This window comes from Capricornis sumatraensis, chromosome 10 (assembly GCF_032405125.1).
Source record: "Capricornis sumatraensis isolate serow.1 chromosome 10, serow.2, whole genome shotgun sequence".
Lineage (NCBI taxonomy): Eukaryota > Metazoa > Chordata > Mammalia > Artiodactyla > Bovidae > Capricornis > Capricornis sumatraensis.
The window spans coordinates 43964574-43986993 of NC_091078.1; positions in this window are offsets into that span (position 1 = coordinate 43964574).

The following is a 22420-nucleotide window of genomic DNA, read 5'->3' on the forward strand; positions in this document are numbered from 1 at the left end:
TTCCAATAAGGCATGGCCAAGGGCGTAGCTGGGTGGGGCCTGCCAGGCCCACCGTGGGCTGGCCCTGCTGCCATGTCTTCTGCTGGGGCAGCAAATTGTGGCTGAAATGTGACTGTCTGTCTTCGCAGCTGCCCATGACCTACCTGTTAGTTCCCAATCAACTCACATATGGTACCTATGGAGATGCTCATTCAAACAACCAGTGGGTCATCAAGGAAATAAAAACATACCTGAAGACTCATGAAAATGAAAGCACAGGGATCCACAGTCTATGGAATGCAGCAAAAGCAGTTTTAAGAGGGATGTTTACAGCCATACAAGCCTACATCCAGAAACAAGAAAAATCTCAAATAAACAACTTAAATCTTACACTTAAAGGACGAGAAAAGAAGAACAAACAAAACCCAAAGTTTTTGTTTGGGTTTTTTGAACCCCAAACCTTCAAGATTAGAAGGAGAGAAATCATAATGTCAGAGTAGAACAAAAACAATAGAAAGCAATAGAAAAGAAACTAAGAAAACAATAGAGAAGTTCAATGAAACTAAAATCTGCTTCTTTGAAAAAAATAAATGAAAGATAAATGTTTGGCCAGATTCATCAAGAGAAGAAGAGAAGGGGCACAAATCAATAAAATCAAAAATGAAAAATAAGGTACAACCAACAGCACCTAAATACAAAAGATCATGAGAGATTATTATGAACACTTATATGCCAGTAAAAAGGACAACAAAGAAGAAATGAACAAATTCCTAGGAATATAAAATCTTCCCAGACTGAATCAGGAAAAATAAAAAATGACAACAGACCAATTATCAGTAATGAAATCAAACCAGTAATGAAAAAAATTCTCAACAAATAAAAGTCCAGGATGAGACAGCATCAGAGGAGAATTCTAGCAAACGTTTAGAGAACAGTTAACACCTATCCTTTTGAAACTGTTCCCAAAATGGCAGAGGAAGAAATCTTTAAAAATTTTTAAAAGATATATTTTATTATTGATATAGCATTGAACACACAGTATAAGCTGAGACATGTTTGAGGACATCTGTACTCTAAAGCAAGTGTTTCTCAAATGTTGTGATTTTTTTTTAAGTCTATTGCTGTGAAATAAGAAGCCTTGAAAATTTTATCATTAAGTTCACTGAGGTTCTCAAAGGCAACGGATTAAATATTTTCTTGCTTCTCACAGTAAACATTGCTGAAGAGCTGGCAGATGTATGTTCTCGCGTCTGTATTTTCGCTCAGTTTTCAAATGTCTTGCTGATCAGGATGGCTTTATGCTATTGTTAGCCAATAGCTCAGCACAATGCTCCTTCAGGGAGACTGGCTGACTGCAAATCCGTTCTTCAGATCAGCTTCCTGATTATTTCACTGTTTTGCGAGGTCTGCCATTAGGTCTAATTAGATTGTCTCTGTTTTTACTTGTTAATGTGGCCAATGAAGGGTTTGTATCAGGATGGTAAGAGGGTCATCGGCTGGAGTTGCGTGGTTGACCTTATCCTCATTCTGTTGTCTTCTGGCAGGAATCTTCTGGGGCTATTTTGTAAGAGTGAATCTAGTTAAAACTAAACAATCTAATTAGGCCCACATCCCTGCCTCCTCCCACTGCCACCCAGTTCCCCCTCGGTCCCTCAGGAGCCCTGCACGGTGCAGCCAACATCTGATATGTAGAAAAAGGAAAAGCAGCTGCTTCCATTGTAGAGTAAATATCATAGTATATTTACTAAATGTATAGTAAATACATAGAAATAGTAAATACATATTTAGTAAATGTATAGTAAATATCATAGAAATCTCATTTTCTAAGATAAATATTAAATTTCTAGGATTTCTTTTCATCCCCATCCCCCAGTGGTTGGGCATGACTCATTCTGAGGCGCATGTACCTTCTTTGGAGACCATCTGCTCTAAAGGTATTTTAAAGCATTTTTTTAAGACAAAGACATCAGACACATTTGATACATATTTGTTTTTCAAAAAGAAAAACCCAAACCTCCCCAGAGGCCTGTGGGCATAGCCTTATTCACAGATGAATTATTTAATGGTTTTACTGGAAATCTAATTTTTTAGACAAAATAGTCTAAATAGATAAGAGAAGCCTGTGACCTTATGATAGAGGACTCCACTGTGTAAAACAAATGATCAGGCCCAACTGTGTTTCATAGTTTGGGACTTTTTAAACCCCAGATATAGCCAATTCTTGGCTCAGGCCACAATATCACCATGGTCTGTTGAAGATCCCACTCTAGTTTCTAATTTTCATTATTAATTCCTCTTATAGGCCTCTTTCACTCCTCCTTTTCCCCCTTCATAGGCAACCACTCCCTATAACACTCTTTATATGTCTTCTGTATCACTTTTTCTAAGTTAAGGCATTTCTTTTCTAGTTGCAGCTTTTTTCTGTTTGTTAAGAGCCTCCCCCTGCTCCCAGTTAAAAATAGGTTTTGAGCATTACTAAGTGTGTTCTGTGAAAACAGATGATAGAACTATCTCCTTTATTCTAGCAATGTTAAATCTACACTGAAAATTTTTTTTGACGTTGAATCGTGATTGCCTTCCTGAGATGAGTCGTACTTAGTCATAATTTTTCTTAATACTGTTTTAGGGTCAAATTATGAAACATAACTAGTTTCATAATTTTGTGGAAAATTCTTAAAGAGATGGGAATACTGGACCATCTGACCTGCCTCCTGAGAAATTTGTATGTAGGTCAGGAAGCAACAGTTAGAACTGGACGTGGTACAACAGACGTTCCAAACAGGGAAAGGAGTACGTCAGGGCTGTATATTGTCACCCTGCTTATTTAACTTATATGCAGAGTACATCATGAGAAATGCTGGGCTGGGTGAAGCACAAGCTGGAATCAAGATTGCTGGGACAAATATCAATAACTTCAGATATGCAGATGACACTACCCTTATGGCAGAAAGTGAAGATGAACTAAAGAGCCTCTTGATGAAAATGAGAGTGAAAAAGTTGGCTTAAAACTCAACATTCAGGAAACTAAGATCATGGCATCCGGTCCCATCACTTCATGGCAAATAGATGGGGAAACAATGAAAACAGTGAGAGACTTTATTTTGGGGGGCTCCAAAATCACTGCAGCTGGTGACTGCAGCCCTGAAATTAAAAGACACTTGCTCCTTGGAAGAAAAGTTATGACCAACCTAGATAGCATATTAAAAAGCAGAGACATTACTTTGCCAACAAAGATCTGTCTAGTCAAAGCTATGGTTTTTCCAGTAGTCATGTATGGATGTAAGAGTTGGACTATAAAGAAAGCTGAGCACCAAAGAATTGATGGTTTTGAACTGAGATGTTGGAGAAGACTCTTGAGAGTCCCTTGGACTGCAAGGAGATCCAACCAGTCCATCCTAAAGGAAGTTAGTCCTGAAAATTTATTGAAAGGACTGATGCTGAAGCTGAAACTCTAATACTTTGTCCACCTGATTTGAAGAACTGACTCATTTGAAAAGACCTTGATGCTAGGAGATATTGAAGGTGGGAGGAGAAGGGGACAACAGAGGATGAGATGGTTGGATGGCATCATTGACTCAATGGACATGAGTTTGAGTAAACTCTGGAAGTTGGTGATGGACAGAGAGGCCTGGTGTGCTGCAGTCCATGGGGTCTCAAAGTGTTGGACATGACTGAGGAGTGACTGAACTGAACTGAATGAAACTTAATATCTATTCCTTGGAAATTTGACAGAACTTTCAGGAATACAGGTATTATTTCAAGTTAGAAAATCTTTTAACACAGTACTTACATAATAATTTGTAGGAGGAAAGCAATGTAATCATCTCAGTGTTGCAAGTTGAGACAGAATTTTCAGCCTTATAGGTTGGCTAAATATTTAATTATATCACTTGATGAATGGAGAATAGTCAGTGAGTTTTCTAATACAATCTTTGTGGGAGTATAAATTTTGTAGCATCAATTAATTTTTAATTCATTTTTATAATTAATATGTAATAAGCATATCCTTTAACAAAGAGAGCACACTTTTTACCTTGACATTGAATTGCTCTTGCATAAGTACTAAGATATATGCAAAAGATTATTGATTTCAGCATAGTTTGAAATAATAAAAAAATTAAAACAATATATTCTTTTTTAAAAAATAATTATTTATTTTAAAATAATTTGGCTGTGCTGGGTCTTAGCTGCAGCATCTGGAATCTGGTTCCCTGACCAGGGATTTAAGCTGGGCCACCTGCATTGGGAGTGCAAAATTTTAGCCAATGGCCCACCAGGGAAGTCCTTCAATATTCTAAACTAAGTAAAATATGATACATGTGTATGATGAAATAATCTGAGTATCTATTTTAATAGCTACTAAAAACCTAATGTTGTGAGTGATGTGTCTGGTTTGATATGTTTATATAAATTTTAAAACACTGAACAAAACAGACAATTTGACAGAAGCTACATATGAAACAGTGTTGTCATTGTTAGTTCACTGCTAAGTATTTTGAAATTTCACTGATGGTTGAAGTATGTGGTGCATCTTTGTTCATGTCTTTGGTCTGTTGGGCTACTAGTATTTGGGCCTAAGTCACCACTCCCCATGGTTGACTTATTGATTTCTCTTCATGGGTTTGTTAGCTGTTGCTTCTTTTATTTTGAGATTATATTGTTTTGAGTTTAGGATAGAGTTCACTTCAAGGTCACTATGGCTTTCTCTTCATTTAAATTCTCTACATAAGCACCTGACTAATACAGGGAAGTGGCTACTTTGAGATTCTGAAGACAGCTTCCACTGGAGTTCTAGGTACTTTAATTAATATTAATTACCTAGAAAAGAGTGTGGTTTCTTGGTGGTTCCTGGAACTTGTTCTATCTCTTGAGTTTCTCCTTGAGCCCCATGACCTGTTCCCACTTAGACTGTACTGTCATTGGAGACTGGCTGACACAGACCTTGGACTGTCTCTGGAAAGGTTGGTTAAATGCTCCTTAGTTCCTGTGGTTTGATCTGACTGCAACAGGGCTCTGCTCTCCTGGGTTCCCGGGGGCCTGGTGTGCAGCTGGTTATCTGGGTCTCCCAAGACCTAAATCTCAGAAGCAAATTGACTGATAGCATCTGATGTCCTTTTGCTCACTGTCCCTGGAGAGTGGACAGTCCCACACCTTCCTGAGCTGCTTATTGAAGCTGAAGCTTCAGTGACAGTGACTGTAAGTCACAAGTTCCCTTTCTGGGGGGAAGATTGTGCTGTACAAATTTGGTGAGAAGGAGAGAGGATCCAGGGCATGGAATGCCCTTAGAGAAGGGTTGCTGGGTCAGCGTACCCGAGACCCTCAGAGGCAATGGTGCAGGGACCTTGTGCTTCTCAGGGCACCTGAGGCCAAGGTGGGCCTGGGGAGAGAGCAGACCTCACACCATCGTCTGCCAGCTCTGTCTTGCTTTGCTCCTACAAGCTCATCCAGAGCACAGGGCACCTCCAAGATGGGCCTGGCCTTGCCACGCACCATGCACCCTCTCCTCCCTCTGTCTGCACCTCAGCCTGTGCACTGTCAGCTGGTGCGAGAGCCCTCCAGTGCCTGCTTGTGTCCTGACGAAGGTTGGATGCCTTCTCTTATGGCGACACTACGCCCAGTGTAGTGAGGAGATACCTGTAGAGAAGCTGCTGGGAAGGGGTGGTGCTTGGGGCTGGTGGAGCTCAGTCTGCGTACCTTCTGATTCCATCCAGGGGATGCACACCAGTATCTCCCAGACTCCTTGAAGTTGATGTTCCGGAGACCATGTAGGACCCTGATTAGATGTCTTGGGAGGGACCTGCATTCTAAGCCAAGTCAGTCGGGGCAGGAGGCAGAGACTGCACACTGCTGGTCAGTGTGGCTCAGGCAGGAGCCCTGGAGCAGGGGTACCATGGCAAAGGCAGCTCCTCGCATCATTCCAAAACCGGTTGTGCATCAGTCAGTTCAGCTGTAAATCATTTACTGTGACGAGAAACCCCAATGCCTGTCTTGGTGGTAGATTCTGTGCTGTGTGGCCAAGCTTATCTGATACGGAGGGGACGGCATCGTAGCTGTATGGGGAGTGATTCATTGCTCATTTCCTCTCTTGCAGAGGAACAAGAAAGCAGGAAAGTCCTGGGGGCCTGGCAGACACAGGCAGGCAGGGAAGGTGTGGAGAGAGTCAGGACGAATGGCTGAAGGTAACTGAGACCCACAGCCGCATGTGCTCAGGGGAGCTGTGCACATGGCTGTTACATTCCTGCTGGCAGGGAGCATTTGCCGTGTTGTTTAGAGGGTGTCAGCAGTTCCTAAAAGCTCTACCTCTAGCCACACTACCTCCCCTTCCACGTACTTGATTTCTTCGATGGCTCATCTGCCTAACAGGGTCACACGTTGTTGAGAAGTTTAAAAGCATCTAATGCACCCCTCCACCTTCATACCCCCAAGAAAAGATGCAGATGGAAGCCTCTTCCCCCTTCTGCCCAGCCCTGATTCCTTTCTGTATCCAGGGCCTTATGTTTGTGGGGCAGTCACCCCTCTGCACATGGCCGTGTAAGCCCAGGGGTTCACATAGCATCTTCTGTCCTAGAGAGGAGGGTCCAGAGAAGAGGCCTGCTCGTTGCCTCATGCTTCGTGGCAGGAGCTTCTAGGGTCTGGCCCAGAGGGGTCGTGTACCTGGTCCCTGACTTGCAGACTCAACCCACAAGGAGGGGAGAGGCCCAGCAGGAGCCCAAGAGCAGGACCCTCTCAACTGGGGATGCAGGAGTTAAGGCGGCTCAGATCTGGGTGGGGGTGGAGGTGCTGAGACAGCCATTAGTCAGGAAAGATCTAACCCCTCACGCTAGCTTAAGGAAGTCAAACTTATTTGCCTCACTTCCTCGGGAGAAAGAGAAGTAGGGTAGAAAGATGCACAGATCATGTCAGCATAACAGCCCCAGGACAAGAGGGACTTTGTATCCTTCACATTAAAAATACCAAGTAACAGGCTCATCCTGCATTGTGGTGTCCAGGCAAGTCAGAGGGGTGAGGATTGGCAGTGGGAGGGTGGGGGGCATTGTCAAGTCTGAGGTACAAACCCACTGTGTGGGCGGGGCACTTTCCCTTGGAAGGCATCTCTCATGAGAAGCTCTTATGCAAGGAGTTGCTTGGTTCCTGTGTCTTGTACCCCTAGTGAAGTTGATACATTCTTTTTTTGATTTTCCATCTAAGTGGGAGCCTAATAATATAAGAAAGCCCTGCATCTGTAGATGTGAGCTCAGAGCTTACTCCTGTTCCCCTCCCCTCACTGCCCCACCCTCCTTATTTCCCCCTCTCCTCTCCCTTTTTCCTCCTCCCTCTATCTTTTCTCTCTCCCTCAAACCCTCCATTCTTCTCTTGGTCTCTCTCACACCTCTCCTCTCTTATTTCTTTCCCTTCCCGTCCTCTTCCCCCTCCCTGCTTCACCTCCCACTCCCAGTGGATTTACTTAATTTCTTGGCTCCACAGCTTGATTCACGTGTGAACAGATGTTTTCATCACTGACTGCAGTGAGAATCAAAAAACCCCAATGTGCCGAGCAAAGGTAATATGGTCTTTGATTCTTCTGCTTCTTGTGATGACATTGTTTTAAAGCAGTGTTCTGAATTGCAGCTGCAGGCTGTATTTTTCTTGATGTTTAAAGGATTTGCTCCACCCACAATCCATACAAGGTTTTAAGCCTTCAAATCCAATTACTTCCTGATTGGATTTGCATGCTTCTTCCTCAGTCAGCAACTAAGCTGTCATTTCATCCATAGGGCACGTTCTTGGATACTTGTTGTTAATGACCCCCCAGTTTTCTGTTCTTCCTCTGGGCAGGTGTATGAAGACTGAGTCTGCAACAAAAGGCCTGTTTCACTCACCTGTGGACACAAAGCCCCTTCGTGTTTGTGGCCATTGTGGCCTCATGACATCAGGCCCTGGCTGAGGCTGGTGCCAGCCAGTATGCCATGATGGTGTGGTCTCCACAAGGGGCCAGTGGTCACCCTAGAAGCATGAAGGACCCAGTTCAGGGCAGAGGAAAGAACTGCTTTTATAGAGAGCAGTTGAGAAGTCCATGATGCTTGACAGTCTAGACATACTAATCTGTATGTCCGGAGGCACAGATGGTAGAAATGTGGTGGGCCATCGGCATGTCTTCTGGTAATTTTATTAAGATGGTCCATTTGAAATGAGGGCTTTCCTTGTGGCTCAGCTGGTAAAAATCTGCCTACAATGTGGGAGACCTGGGTTTGATCCCTGGGTTGGGAAGATCCCCTGGAGAAGGGAAAGGCTACCCACTCCAGTATTCTGGCCTGGAGAATCCTGTGGACTGTATAGTCCTTGGGGTCACAAAGAGTTGGGCACAACAGAGTGACTTTCACTTCACTTTTGAAATGATCCTAGCATCATCAAATACCAGACAGGGCACCATCTGTCTGAGTGTCTCACCATGGAGCCTGGCTCATCTGCACAATCCCTGGTGCATGGATTGACACCTGCATCACAGGGCTCTCAGCATCTGAGGACCCTCAGCTCTAAAGGCTAGAGTCCCCCACCCCATTCATGGTGTCAATCAAAGGCACCCCACACATTTCCGTAAATGCTCCATGACTCTTTCCTTTTGGTCAGGAAAATCAGTTGAGAGAGTTGAAGGTTGGCCCAAGTCAATTGGTTCCCAGTCAGCCTTCCCAGATCAAGAACCCCTGAGCTGGAGGGAGTGGGGTGGGTGAGGGCAGTGAGAGGACGGCACTGTCTTTGTCCCAGGGTTGGTGTTGGAAGGTTAGGCCTCTCTCCCCACCTCACCCACACATCTACACTCGCCGTTACCTTTTTCTGGGACCTCTCTGGGACTCATCTGATGCTCTAGTGCTTCCCAAAATGGCCTTGAAATGCTGAGCCTCCTTGGAAGAAACCACAGATCAGAGCATGAGATTTGTTATTCCTTTGTTTGTTAATTTCACTGTCAGAGAGGCATCTTGAAGAAAATGGTGGAATCTCTCCCCCTTTTAACCCAACAGAATGACATTTATAGACCTGCTGGACCACAGGGTTCTTTAGCGTGGGAATGTCCATCCCATGTTTGTGTTTCTAGTGGTGACCGCAGTGCCTGGAAGACCCACAGGGCTGAGCATGCTGAGTGCAGAGGCTTCAGTTGTCCTGACAAGTTCCATGTCCACCCCACAAGGTTTCTGTGACACAAAGAATTGCCTAAAATCAAAGGGCACAGGGTCCTCAGAGGGGAGGTTGAAGAGGCTACAGCGAAGTACCAACCCTGTGAAAACAGCCCATTGCCTAGAGTGACAGGTGAGTGGGGACTTGTGCAGCAGACAGGGCAGTCTGGGAAGTTTGCTACGGATCCACTTCAGTACTAATGTGCGTGCTCATGCCAAATCGCTTCCTTTGGACTATAGCCTCCCAGACTCCTCTGTCCATGGGACTTTCCAGGCAAGAACACTGGAGTGGGTTGCCGTACTCTTCTCCAAAGAATCTTCCTGACCCAGGGATCAAACCTGCCTCTCTTATGTCTCCTGCATTGGCAGGTGGGTTCTTTACCACTAGCACCACCTGGGAATACTCATGTAGCACATGGCAAATTCTTGCACAACCAGAACTTCCCTGACTAGACCTTTGAAGTGAATGATGTGTTCCTTCTTACACTTGACTTTCAGGAGAAGTTTTCAGCCAACGTTTTGCTGGGACCACAAACTGTTGACATCTTGTAGTGATTCCTCCTCTCTCCAGGGCAGGGCGGCTGCCTGGCTTTGTTCCTGGTCAGGTCAGGTCTGGGGCCTTCTGATGGGAGGAGCCTGGCCATCTGGGCACTGCTCTTCCCATGGTCTCTGCAAATCCTCAGGTACATTCGAAGTTCCACCTGGACAGGCATGGGTCACTCCTGTTCACACTCCACTGGCAGGTCTCATATCCAGGCCCAGTATCTAGGGGCTGGTGTGTGTGTGTGTGTGTGTGTGTGTGTGTGTGTGTGTGTGTGTGTGTGTGTATCTGCCTCATCATGGCTACAAGGAAACCAGTTCGTTTGGTTCTCCTGTTTCATACTAAAATGACACTGCAGCTTGTTCATTTAGTTGCAGCTCTACTGGAAATTCTTCATTTATTCCCAGATAAGGCCCAAAGCCTCCTTCCAGCATGGAGAGTTTTCCCCAGCAGTGCCTGCCATGCTTTCCCTCCACCTACCCTACAGGGCGCTCTCACTAAGTCCCTTGGCTTCTGACCAGGCTGGCTTCACATCTGCCTGCACTCCTTGGTGAAGCCTTTGAAAGACCCTCCCACCTTCTGTAAGCCCACCTTTGATTCTTGCTGTTTTCTGTTTGTACCATCCTTTCTGTGATTACCCATGCATCAGAAAACTTTTGTGATTATGTGATTACCCATGAAAAAACTCATGTAATTACCCATGAAAAATTTTCCTGTCATATGTTTTCACTTTGCTTTTTGTGTGCTTACGTTTTGCTGCTCACTGAAAAAGAGCATCTCCTGGGAGGCTGGGGCCCTGATGTAAGGTGTGTCTCCCTGCAGGCCTTACCTTGTGCATGTGGGCTGCTCTCAGGGTGCACAGCAATGTGGGTGATGTGATGGGGATACAGGTGCAGCGTCCCCAGGCTCTCCTGACAATGGCCTGATGGACCTTGATAGAGATCAGGGAGCATTTTCCCCAGGCTTTGTGATGACCACTTAGGGACACAGCAAGTCTCTGAGCACCACATCACCTTGAAATAATTGTCAATTTGTACTGACTGAGGTGGGAAATTGGGCTGCTGTCACATTTCTTCAAAATATTTTCAATAAACAGAGAAAGACAAAGTTCTTGTTTAAAGATAAATGTTAACAAACTGTCATTTTCTAGATGCCATTTTCTATATATGGTTATTGAAGAGAAATTAGAAAATGAAAGTTAATAAAAACAAAGAGAAGAAATCATCTGTAACCTTAACTACAGGTAACATTTTGGCATGTTCTTCCAAATGTGCACATGCGTTTTCTTGATTCTAAGGTACCATCATTTCTAAGACACACTCTTGATCAATTAATAGCCTTTTAGAGAAAAAAGGAAGTACTTTCAGTGGTAAGATGATTCCATTTCAGAAATAGTAAAGTCCCATAGAAGATAGACTTATGGTTACCAAAGGGGAGGTCGCTATTCAGTTTTTCAGTTGTGTCTGACTCTTCGCAACCTCATGGACTGCAGCACACCAGGCTTCCCTGTCCTTCGCCATTTCCCAGACCTTGCTCAAACTCCTGTCTGTTGAGTTTGTGATGCCATCCAACCATCTCATCCTCTGTCGACCCCTCCTCTTGCCTTCAGGGTCTTTTCTAATAGGTTGGCTATTTGCATCAGGTGGCCAAACTATTGGAGCTTCAGCTTCAGCATCAATCCTTCCAATGAATATTCAGGATTGATTTCCTTCAGGATTGACTGGTTGGATCTCCTTGCAGTCCAAGGGACCTCAAGGGTCTTCTCTAGCACCACCGTTCAAAAGCGTCAGTTCTTTGTTATTCAGTCTTCTTTATGGTTCAGCTCTCATATCCATACATGATCACTGGAAAAACCATAGTTTTGACTAGACAGACCTTTGTCAGCAAAATAATGTCTCTGCTTTGTGATATGCTGTCTAGGTTGGTCATAGCTTTTTATCCAAGGAGCAAGCATCTTTTAATTTCATGGCTGCAGTCACCATCTGCAGTGATTTTGGAGTCCAAGAAAATAAAGTTTGTCACTGTTTCCGTTGTTTTCTCATCTATTTTCCATGAAGTGATCGAGTGGATGCCATGATCTTCATGTTTTGAATGCTGAGTTTTAAGTCAAATTTTTACTCTCCTGTTTCACTTTCATCAAAAGGCTCTTTAGTTCCTCTTCACTTTCTGCCATAAGGGTGGTGTCTTCTGCATATCTGAGGTTATTGCTATCTCTCCCTGCAATCTTGATTCCAACTTGTGCTTCATCCAGTCTGGCATTTTGCATGATATACTCTATGTACAAGTTAAATAAGCAGGGTGACAGTATACAGCCTTGACTTACTCATTTCCCAATTTGGAACCAGTCAGTTATTCCACATCTGGTTCTAACTGTTGCTTCTTGACCTGCATACAGGTTTTGCAGGAGGCAGGTAAGATGGTCTGGTATTCCCACCTCTTTAGGAATTGTCCACAGTTTGTTGTGATCCACACAGTCAAAGGCTTTAGCATAGTCAATGAAGCAGAAGTAGGTGCTTTTCTGGAATTCTCTTGCTTTTACTATGATCCAATGGATGTTGGCAGTTTGATTTCCGGTTCCTCTGCCTTTTCTAAATCCAGCTTGAACATCTGGAAGTTCTTGGTTCACATACAGTCGAAGCCTGGCTTGGAGAATTTTGAGCATTACTTGGCTAGCATGTGAAATGAGTTCAATTGTGTAGTAGTTTGAACTTTCTTTGGCATTGCCCTTCTTTGGGATTGGAGTGAAAATTGATCTTTTCCAGTCCTGTGGCAATGGCACCTCACTCCAGTACTCTTGCCTGGAAAATCCCATGGATGGAGGAGCCTGGTGGGCTGCAGTCTATGGGGTCACGAAGAGTCGGACACGACTGAGCGACCTCACTTTCACTTTACACTTTTGTGCATTGGAGAAGGCAATGGCAACCCACTCCAGTGTTCTTGCCTGGAGAATCCCAGGGACTGCGGAGCCTGGTGGGCTGCCGTCTATGGGGTTGCACAGAGTCGGACACAACTGAGGTGACTCAGCAGCAGCAGTAGGCCACTGCTGAGTTTTCCACAAGGGACTGGAAGTAGGAAGTTAAGAGATACGGGAAGTATCAGGCACATTTGGCCTTGGAGTAAAAAATGAAGCAGGACCTTAAAGGCTAACAGAAGTTTCCCAAGAGAGTGCATTGGTCATAGTAAACTCCCTCTTCTTATTTTTTCCCTGTTTATTTATTTTACTTTACAATTTTGTATTGATTTTGCCATACATTGACTTGAATCCACCATGGGTGTACATGTGTTCCCCATCGTGAACGCCCCTCCCACCTCCCTCCCCATCCCATCCCTCTGGGTCATCCCAGTGGACCAGCCCCGAGCACCCTGTATCATGCATAGAATCTGGACTGGTGATTTATTTCACATATGATCATTTACATGTTTCAATGCCCTTCTCCCATATCATCCCACCCTAGCCCTCTCCCACAGAGTCCAAAAGACTGTTCTATACATCTGTGTCTCTTTTGCTGTTTCGCATACAGGTTATTGTTACTATCTTTCTAAATTAGTATACTGTATTGGTGTTTTTCTTTCTGGCTTACTTCACTCTGTATAATAGGCTCCAGTTTCATCCACCTCATTAGAACTGATTCAAATGTATTCTTTTTAATGGCTGAGTAATACTCCATTGTGCATATGTACCACAGTTTTCTTATCCATTCGTCTGCTGATGGACATCTAGGTTGCTTCCATGTCCTGGCTATTATAAACAGTGCTGCGATGAACATTGGGGTACACGTGTCTCTTTCAATTCTGGTTTCCTCGGTGTGTATGCCCAGCAGTAGGATTGCTGGGTCTTATGGCAGTTCTATTTCCAGTTTTTTAAGGAATCTCCACACTGTTCTCTATAGTGGCTGTACTTGTTTGCATTCCCACCAACAGTGTAAGAAAGTTCCCTTTTCTCCACACCCTCTCCAGCATTTATTGCTTTTAGACTTTTGGATAGAGCCATTCTGGCTGGCGTGAAATGGTACCTCATTGTGGTTTTGATTTGCATTTCTCTGATAATGAGTGATATTGAGCATCTTTTCATGTGTTTGTTAGCCATCTGTATGTCTTCTTTGGAGAAATGTCTGTTTAGTTCTTTGGCCCACTTTTTGATTGGGCCTTTTATTTTTCTGGAATTGATCTTCAGGAGTTGCTTGCATATTTTTGAGATTAATTCTTTGTCCATTGCTTCATTTGCTATTATTTTCTTCTGTTCTGAAGGCTGTCTTTTCACCTTGCTTATAGTTCCCTTTGTTGTGCAGAAGCTTTTAATTTTAGTTAGGTCCCATTTGTTTATTTTTGCTTTTATTTCCAATATTCTGGGAGGTGGGTCATAGAGGATCCTGCTGTGATGTATGTTGGAGAGTGTTTCACCTGTGTTTTCCTCTAAGCAAATTCCCTCTTCAAACAGCACAAAGAGACAACTCTACACATGAGCATCACCAGATGGTCAATGCTGAAATCAGATTGATTATATTCTTTACAGTTGAAGATGGAGAGGCTCTATACAGTCAGCAAAAACAAGACTGGGAGCTGACTGTGGCTCAGATCTTGAGCTCCTTATTTCAAGAAAAGTGAAATTCACTCAGTCATGTCCAACTTTTTGTGACCCCATGGACTATACAGTCTATGGAATTCTCCAGGCTAGAATACTAAAGTGGGTAGATTTTCTCTTCTCCAGGGGATCTTCCTAACCAAGGGATCAAACCCAGGTCTGCCGCATCACAGGCAGATTCTTTACCAGCTGAGCCACAAGGGAAACCCAGGAACACTGTAATGGAGTGGGTAGCCTATCCCTTCTCTAGCGAATCTTCCTGACCCAGGAATTGAACCAGGGTTTCCTGATTGCAGGCAGATTCTTTTCCAATGAGTCAACTCTTCACATGAGATGGCTATCGTGGAAGCCCTTATTGCAAAATTCAGACTTAAAATGAAGAAAGTAGTGAAAACCACTATGCCATTAAGTTATGACCTAAATCAAATCCCTTACGATTATACAGTGGAAGTAACAAGTAGATTCAAGGGATTAGATCTTATAGATAGATTGCCTGAAGAACAATGGACAGAGGTTCATGACATTGTACAGGAAACAGTGGTCAAAATCATCCCAAGAAAAAGAAATGCAAAGAGACAAGATAGCTGTCTGAGGAGGCCTTACAAATAGCTGAGAAAAGAAGAGAAGCTAAAGGCAAAGGAAAAAAGGAAAGATACACCCATGTGAATACAGAGTTTCAAAGAATAGCAAGGAGAGATAAGAAAGCCTTCTTCAGTGATCAATGCAAAGAAATAGAGAAAAAGATTGGAACTGGAAAGAATAGATATCTCCTCAAAAAAATTAGAGGGAACATTTCATGCAAAGATGGGTACAATAAAGGGCAGAAATGGCATGGACCTAACAGAAGTAGAAGATGGAGTTGGCAAGAATACATAGAAGAACTATACAAAAAAAGATCTTCACGACCCAGATAACCATGATGGTGTGATCACCCACCTAGAGCCAGACATCTTGGAGTGTGAAGTCAAGTGGGCCTTAGGAAGCATCATTATGAATAAAGTTAGTGGAGGTGATGAAATTCCAGTTGAGCTATTTCAAATCCTAAAATGGTAGGTTCTGGGAGGGATAAATTAGGAGTTTGGGATTAATGGATACACATTCAGTTCAGTTCAGTTCAGTTCTCAGTTGTGTCCGACTCTTTGCGACCCCATGAATTACAGGACACCAGGCCTCCCTGTCTATCCCTAACACCCAGAATGTACTCAAACTTATGTCCATCGAGTCGGTGAAGCCATCCAGCCATGTCATCCTCTGTCATCTCCTTCTCCTCCAGCCCCCAATCCCTCCCAGCATCAGGGTCTTTTCCAATGAGTCAACTCTTTGCATGAGGTGTCCAAAGTACTGGAGCTTCAGCTTTAGCATCATTCCTTCCAAAGAAATCTCAGGGCTGATCTCCTTGAGAATGGACTCGCTGCATCTCCTTGCAGTCCAAGGGACTCTCAAGAGTCTTCTCCAACACCACAGTTCAAAAGCATCAATTCTTCAGCACTCAGCTTTCTTCACAGTCCAACTCTCACATCCATACATGACTACTGGAAAAAACATAGCCTAGACTAGACAGACCTTTGTTGGCAAAGTAATATTTCTGTTTTTCAATGTACTGTATATTGTCACCCTGCTTATTTAACTTATATGCAGAGTACATCATGAGAAATGCTGGGCTGGAAGAAGCACAAGCTGGAATCAAGATTGCTGGGAGAAATATCAATAACCTCAGATATGCAGATGACATCACCCTTATGGCAGAAAGTGAAGAGGAACTAAAAAGCCTCTTGATGAAAGTGAAAGTGGAGAGTGAAAAAGTTGGCTTAAAGCTCAACATTCAGAAAACAAAGATCATGGCATCTGGTCCCATCACTTCATGGGAAATAGATGGGGAAACAGTGGAAACAGTGTCAGACTTTATTTTTGGGGGCTCCAAAATCACTGCAGATGCTGATTGTAGCCATGAAATTAAAAGACGCTTACTTCTTGGAAGGAAAGTTATGACCAACCTAGATAGCATATTCAAAAGGAGAGACATTACTTTGCCAACAAAGGTCCATCTAGTCAAGGCTATGGTTTTTCCTGTGGTCATGTATGGATGTGAGAGTTGGACTGTGAAGAAAGATGAGCGCTGAAGAATTGATGCTTTCGGACTGTGGTGTTGGAGAAGATTCTCGAGAGTTCCTTGGACTGCAAGGAGATGCAATCAGTCCATTCTGAAGGAGATCAGCCCTGGGATTTCTTTGGAAGGAATGATGCTAAAGCTAAAACTCCAGTACTCTGGCCACCTCATGTGAAGAGCTGACTCATTGGAAAAGACTCTGACGCTGGGAGGGATTAGGGGCAGGAGGAGAAGGGGATGACAGAGGATGAGATGGCTGGATGGCATCACTGACTCGATGGACGTGAGTCTGAGTGAACTCCGGGAGTTGGTGATGGACAGGGAGGCCTGGCGTGCTGCGATTCATGGGGTCACAAAGAGTCGGACATGACTGAGTGACTGAACTGAAGTGATCCAGGTTGCTCATAAATTTCCTTCCAAGAAGTAAGCATCTTTTAATTTAATGGCTGCAATCACCATCTGCAGTGATTTTGGAGCCCGAAAAGATAAAGTCTGACACTGTTTCCCCATCTATTTCCCATGAAGTGATGGGACCAGATGCCATGATCTTTGTTTTCTGAATGTTGAACTTTAAGCCAACTTTTTCACTCTCCACTTTCACTTTCATCCAGAGGCTTTTTAGTTCCTCTTCACTTTCTGCCATAAGGGTGGTGTCATCTGCATATCTGAGGTTATGGATATTTCTCCAGCAATCTTGATTCCAGCTTGTGCTTCTTCCAGCCCAGCATTTCTCATGATGTACTCTGCTTATAAGTTAAATAAGCAGGGTGACAATATACAGTCTTGACGTACTCCTTTTCCTAATTGGAACCAGTCTGTTGTTCCATGCCCAGTTCTAACTGTTGCTTCCTGACCTGCATACAGATTTCTCAAGAGGCAGGTCAGGTGGTCTGGTATTCCCATCTCTTTCAGAATTGTCCTCAATTTATTGTGATCCACATAGTCAAAGGCTTTGGCATAGTCAACAAAGCAGAAATAGATGTTTTTTCTGGAACTCTCTTCCTTTTTCCATGATCCAGTGGATGTTTACAATTTGATCTCTGGTTCCTCTGCCTTTTCTAAAACCAGCTGGAACATCAGGAAGTTCATGGTTCACGTATTGCTGAAGCCTGGCTGGAGAATTTTGAGCATTACTTTACTGGCGTGTGAGGTGAGTTCAATTGTGAGCATTCTTTGGGATTGCCTTTCTTTGGGATTGGAATGAAAACTGACCTTTCCCAGTCCTGTGGCCGCTGCTCAATATTCCAAATTTGCTGGCATATTGAGTGCAGCACTTTCACAGCATCATCTTTCAGGATTTGAAATAGCTCAACTGGAATTCCATCACCTCCACTAGCTTTTTTTGTAGTGATGCTTTCTGAGGCCCACTTGACTTCACATTCCAGGATTTTTGGCTCTAGGTGAGTGATCACACCATCGTGATTATCTGGGTGGTGAAGCTCTTTTTTGTACAGTTCTGTGTATTCTTACCACGTCTTCATAATATCTTCTGCTTCTGTTAGGTCCATACCATTTCTGTCCTTTATCAAGCCCATCTTTGCATGAAATGTTCCCTTGGTATCTCTAATTTTCTTGAAGACACCTCTAGTCTTGCCCATTCTGTTGTTTTCTTCTATTTCCTTGCATTGATCACTGAGGAAGGCTTTCTTATCTCTCCTTGCTATTCTTTGGAATTCTGCATTAAGATCCTTATATATTTCCTTTTCTCCTTGGCTTTTCACTTCTCTTCTTTTCACAGTTATTTGTATAAAACAGGTAAACAGCAAGGACCTACTTGTACTGTAGAGAGCTGTAATCAATATCTTCTAATAATCTACAAGGGGAAAGAATCTGAGAAAGAATACATATATATGTGTGTAACTGAATCACTTTGCTGTACACCTGAAACTAATACAACACTGTAAATCAACTATACATCAATTAAAGAAAAGGAAAAAATGGTAAAATGTGAAAAAAGTGCACTACTAAATTACACAAATATATGTCATTCCCAAGGGGGGCCATACTGTACATACAGTTTTTGTAACACTTAAAATTTGTATTGTAAATTAATGCTATCCCTTTTCATTAGTGCTACTCTGCAACATAATTTTAGATGACTGTAATTATTGATCTAAATAATTGTATGAATATGATGGAAAATGCATAGTTAATTCTGTGTTAAAAATTAAAAGAAAAATTTTATTCTGCAAATAACTTCTTGTGTATACACATGGTAATTTCTTTAGGGTAAATACCTAAATGTGGAATTTCTTGGTCTGAATAAATGATTATTCTTGAGGCTGTTAGTAAGTACTGTCAAGTTGTCTCCAAAATAGGTATTTCAATCCTTCTCTCAGGAGCTTCTGACCTCAGTGCTTCAACCTCTCACACTTTCCATTAGTAGATTTTTGAATTAAAGGTAACATTTATTTCAATGTGCATTTCTGGTGAAGTCACAGTTAACAGAAAAGCCCATGCAGAGAACTACAGCGTTAGCTTGTTGTCTGGCATCTACTGCTCTCTCAAAGCAGAGAGTGTTCCTGCTGTGCAGTGTAATACTCGGTCACTCGGTCATGTCCGACTGTAACCCCATGGACTGTAGCCTTCCAGGAGCCTCTCTCCACGGAATTTTTCAGACAGGAATACTAGAGTGGGTCACCATTTCCTACTCCAGGAGATCTTTCCGACCCAGGGATCAAACTCATGTTTCCTGCAATGGCAGGAAGATTCTTTACCACTCTGCCTCCTGAGAAGCCAATAAGCTGGTAACTTGGGCACCAAGGCTTTCCGTGGTGACAAAGGGAGGGTCATGGCTTTATAGGCTCTGCCACCTGGAAGGTGTGAGCCTGCAGTGGTGTGTAGCTCACTACCTCAGACTCGGAGCTGTGGCCTGAATCAAATCATGTTGGGGAGAAAAAGCATGTGGAGGGGCCCTGGGGTCTTGTATAATACAGTCTTGGGAGTGAGTTAAGGAAAGGGATGAAGCAGCTTGAAAATCAGAGGCTGCATTACTGGGACCTGCTCTTCCTCCTTTTGCTGTGGCTCTGATTCTTCTTTTCAAGTGTGGGAAGAGGAGGAGAATGGGATGGAGTACACAGGGAGCCTCTACATCCACCTATGGCTCCTTGTACCTTGTGGCAACGTCCTATTTTGGCAGGATGTTGGGTGACATAGGGGCCCATCCCTTGTAGCCAAGACTGAAGCACCCAGCAACATGACGTTCTCGTTTCCCTGGGTCATCTGGAGCCCCACCACCACAGCTCTGTCTGACCATGTACTGGAGTCAATTTGTATGTACTGATTGAACATTTATTAAACACTGAAGTGTAAGATACTGTATTACACAATGGGGACTCAAGAGCGTCCTTGTATCTGGGAGGCTTACTGTTTTGTGGGGGAAATAAACGAAAGAGAAAAGGCAATGAACATTTAAGGATGCCAGGATGGGGCAGACAGTGGAAGCAGATCCGCTGGAAGAAGGGGCCAATTTAAGTAGGTGATGGGGAACTCACAGCTAAGATCTCATAATACAGGTAAGTTTTGATCCGAGTTTCTCTTTCTTTTCTTTTTTTTTTGCATTAAGGGAATATTTTCTATTGTAACATTGCAATTCCTTTAATGATTTTTCTTTTCGGAGAATTTTTTCTTAATGGTTGCCCTAGGGGCTACCATGCACTTCTTAACTTATCAGAATGTATTTCAGATTTATTAACTAGCTGTTATTAACTAACTTAATTCCAGTGAGATATAGAAACATTACTCCCATGCAGGTCTATTCTCTCATTCCCCTTTCTGGACTACCAATGTTGCATTAATAAATGTTACAAAGCTAACAATATATTGTCGTAATTATTACTTTACATAACTTTATGCCTTTTGGAGAAACTGAGAGAGCAAGTTAGAAAGTATGTAGGTTTAAAAAAAACAATTATTAAAAAAACACAATTATTTTTAATTGGAGGATAATTGCTTTACAATATTGTGTTGGTTTCTGCCATACAACAACGTGAATCAGCCATAAGTATACATATGACCCTTCACTCTTGAACATATCTCCACCCCACCCCACCCCATCTCACCTCTCTAGGTTGTCACAGAGCACCAGGTTGAACTTCCCGTGTTATAGAGCAACTTCCTACAACTATATGTTTTACATATGGTAATGTATATGCTTCAAAGCTACTCTCTCAATTCATCCCACCCTCTTCTTCCCTGTTGTGTCTACAAGTCTGTTCTCTATGTTTGTGTCTCTATTCGTGCTCTGCAAATAGGTTCATCAGTACCATTGTCCTAGATTCCATATATATGTGTTAATATTCCTTTGTTTCTCTCTTACTTCACTCTATATAACAGACTGTAAATTCATCTGCCTCACTAGAACTGCCTCAAGTTTGTTCCTTTCTATCGCTAAGTAATGTTCCATTGTGTACACATACCACAGCTTCTTTATCTATTCATCTAATGGCAGACATCTAGGTTGCTTCCATGCCCCTATTGTAAATAGTGCTGCAGTGAACAGTGGGGTACATGTCTCTTTGACTTATGCTTTTCTAAGGGTATATTGATCACTACCTTGGGTGAAGGGGCTTGCATAACTCAGTGAAGCTCTGAGCCATGCCATGGGGCTGCCCAGGATGGACAGGTCATAGTGGAGAGTTCTGACAAAACGGAATCCACTGGAGAAGGAAATGGCAAGCAACCCCAGTATCCTTGCTGTGAGAACCCCAGCAAGGTAGAACAGGACTGCTTTTGCTGCATCCCGCAGCTTCCCCAGTGGTGCAGCAGTAAAGAATCTGCCTGCAATGCAGGAGACCTGGGTTTCATCCCTGAGTTGGGAAGATCCCCTGGAGAAGGAAATGGCAACCCACTCCAGTATTCTTGCCTGAGAAATCCCATGGACAGAGAAGCCTGGCAGGCTACAGTCCATGGGGTTTCAAAGAGTCAGACACGACTTAGTGACTAAACAACATAGGTTTTGGGTTGTCGTGCTTTTGTTGTCATTTGTTTCTAGGTGTTTTTTTATTTCCTCTTTGATTTCTTCAGTGATCCTTGGTTATTTAGAAGAGTATTATTTAACCTCCATGTGTTTGTGTTTGTGTTTTTTACAGGTTTCTTTCCCCCTGTAGTTGATGCCTAATTTCATGAAAGTGTGTGTTTATAAAGTTGGTTATATAAACGTTAAAAAAAAAATTCTGTCTTTCTTCTGGTCCTGTGGATTTGCATCACCATGTGGTGTAATTTCCTTTCCTCAACACAACTTTGCTCCCACTCCTTTGTGGTGCTATTTTCAAATATATTGCATTTCTGTATGTTACAGTCTAGATAGTACATTGTATACATATTGCTCTGCACAATTGATTTTTAAACCAGTTAAAAAAAGGAAAAGAAATATGCATTTATACTATCTCTTATAATGACATAATCACCAATATTGGTGTTTTTTGGCGGGGAGGGGCATAGGATTTGTATTACTGTCTAGAGTCAATTTCAATCTGCTTTCAACTGAAAAACTTACTTTAGTATTTCTAATCATGCTTCCTTACAAAGCATTCTCTGTTTTTGTTTATCTGTGAATGTCTTGATATAGAATTCTTGGTTAATCTTTTTTTTTTTCTTTTAACATTTTGAATATGGCATCCACAGTCCTGGTTTCCATGATCTCTCATGCAAAAACAGCTGCTAATCTTGTTGGGATGACTTTACTGGATGAATTATTTTCTCTTGCTGCTTTCAAGATTTCTCTGTTTGTCTGCCTCAATATTCTACTCACAATAGACTCCAGGTAGACAGGAGGAACATCTAATGTAAAAACTTCTAACTAGTTTTATAAGTAAAATTATATATATATAAATCATATATTAAAATTATATATGCATTTTAATTATGCACATATAATTCAACACTTCAAAGCATTTCACCTATTTGGTATCCTCTTAACCCCTCTAGGAGGTTACTATCTTCATTTTAATGATATGAAAACTGAGGCTCATAGAGGCCATGAAGTATATCACACAACTAAGAAGTCTTCCTTTCCCTGTTCCTGTTTCTCTTCCTCCTGAGATCTAAAACACAAGAATGAG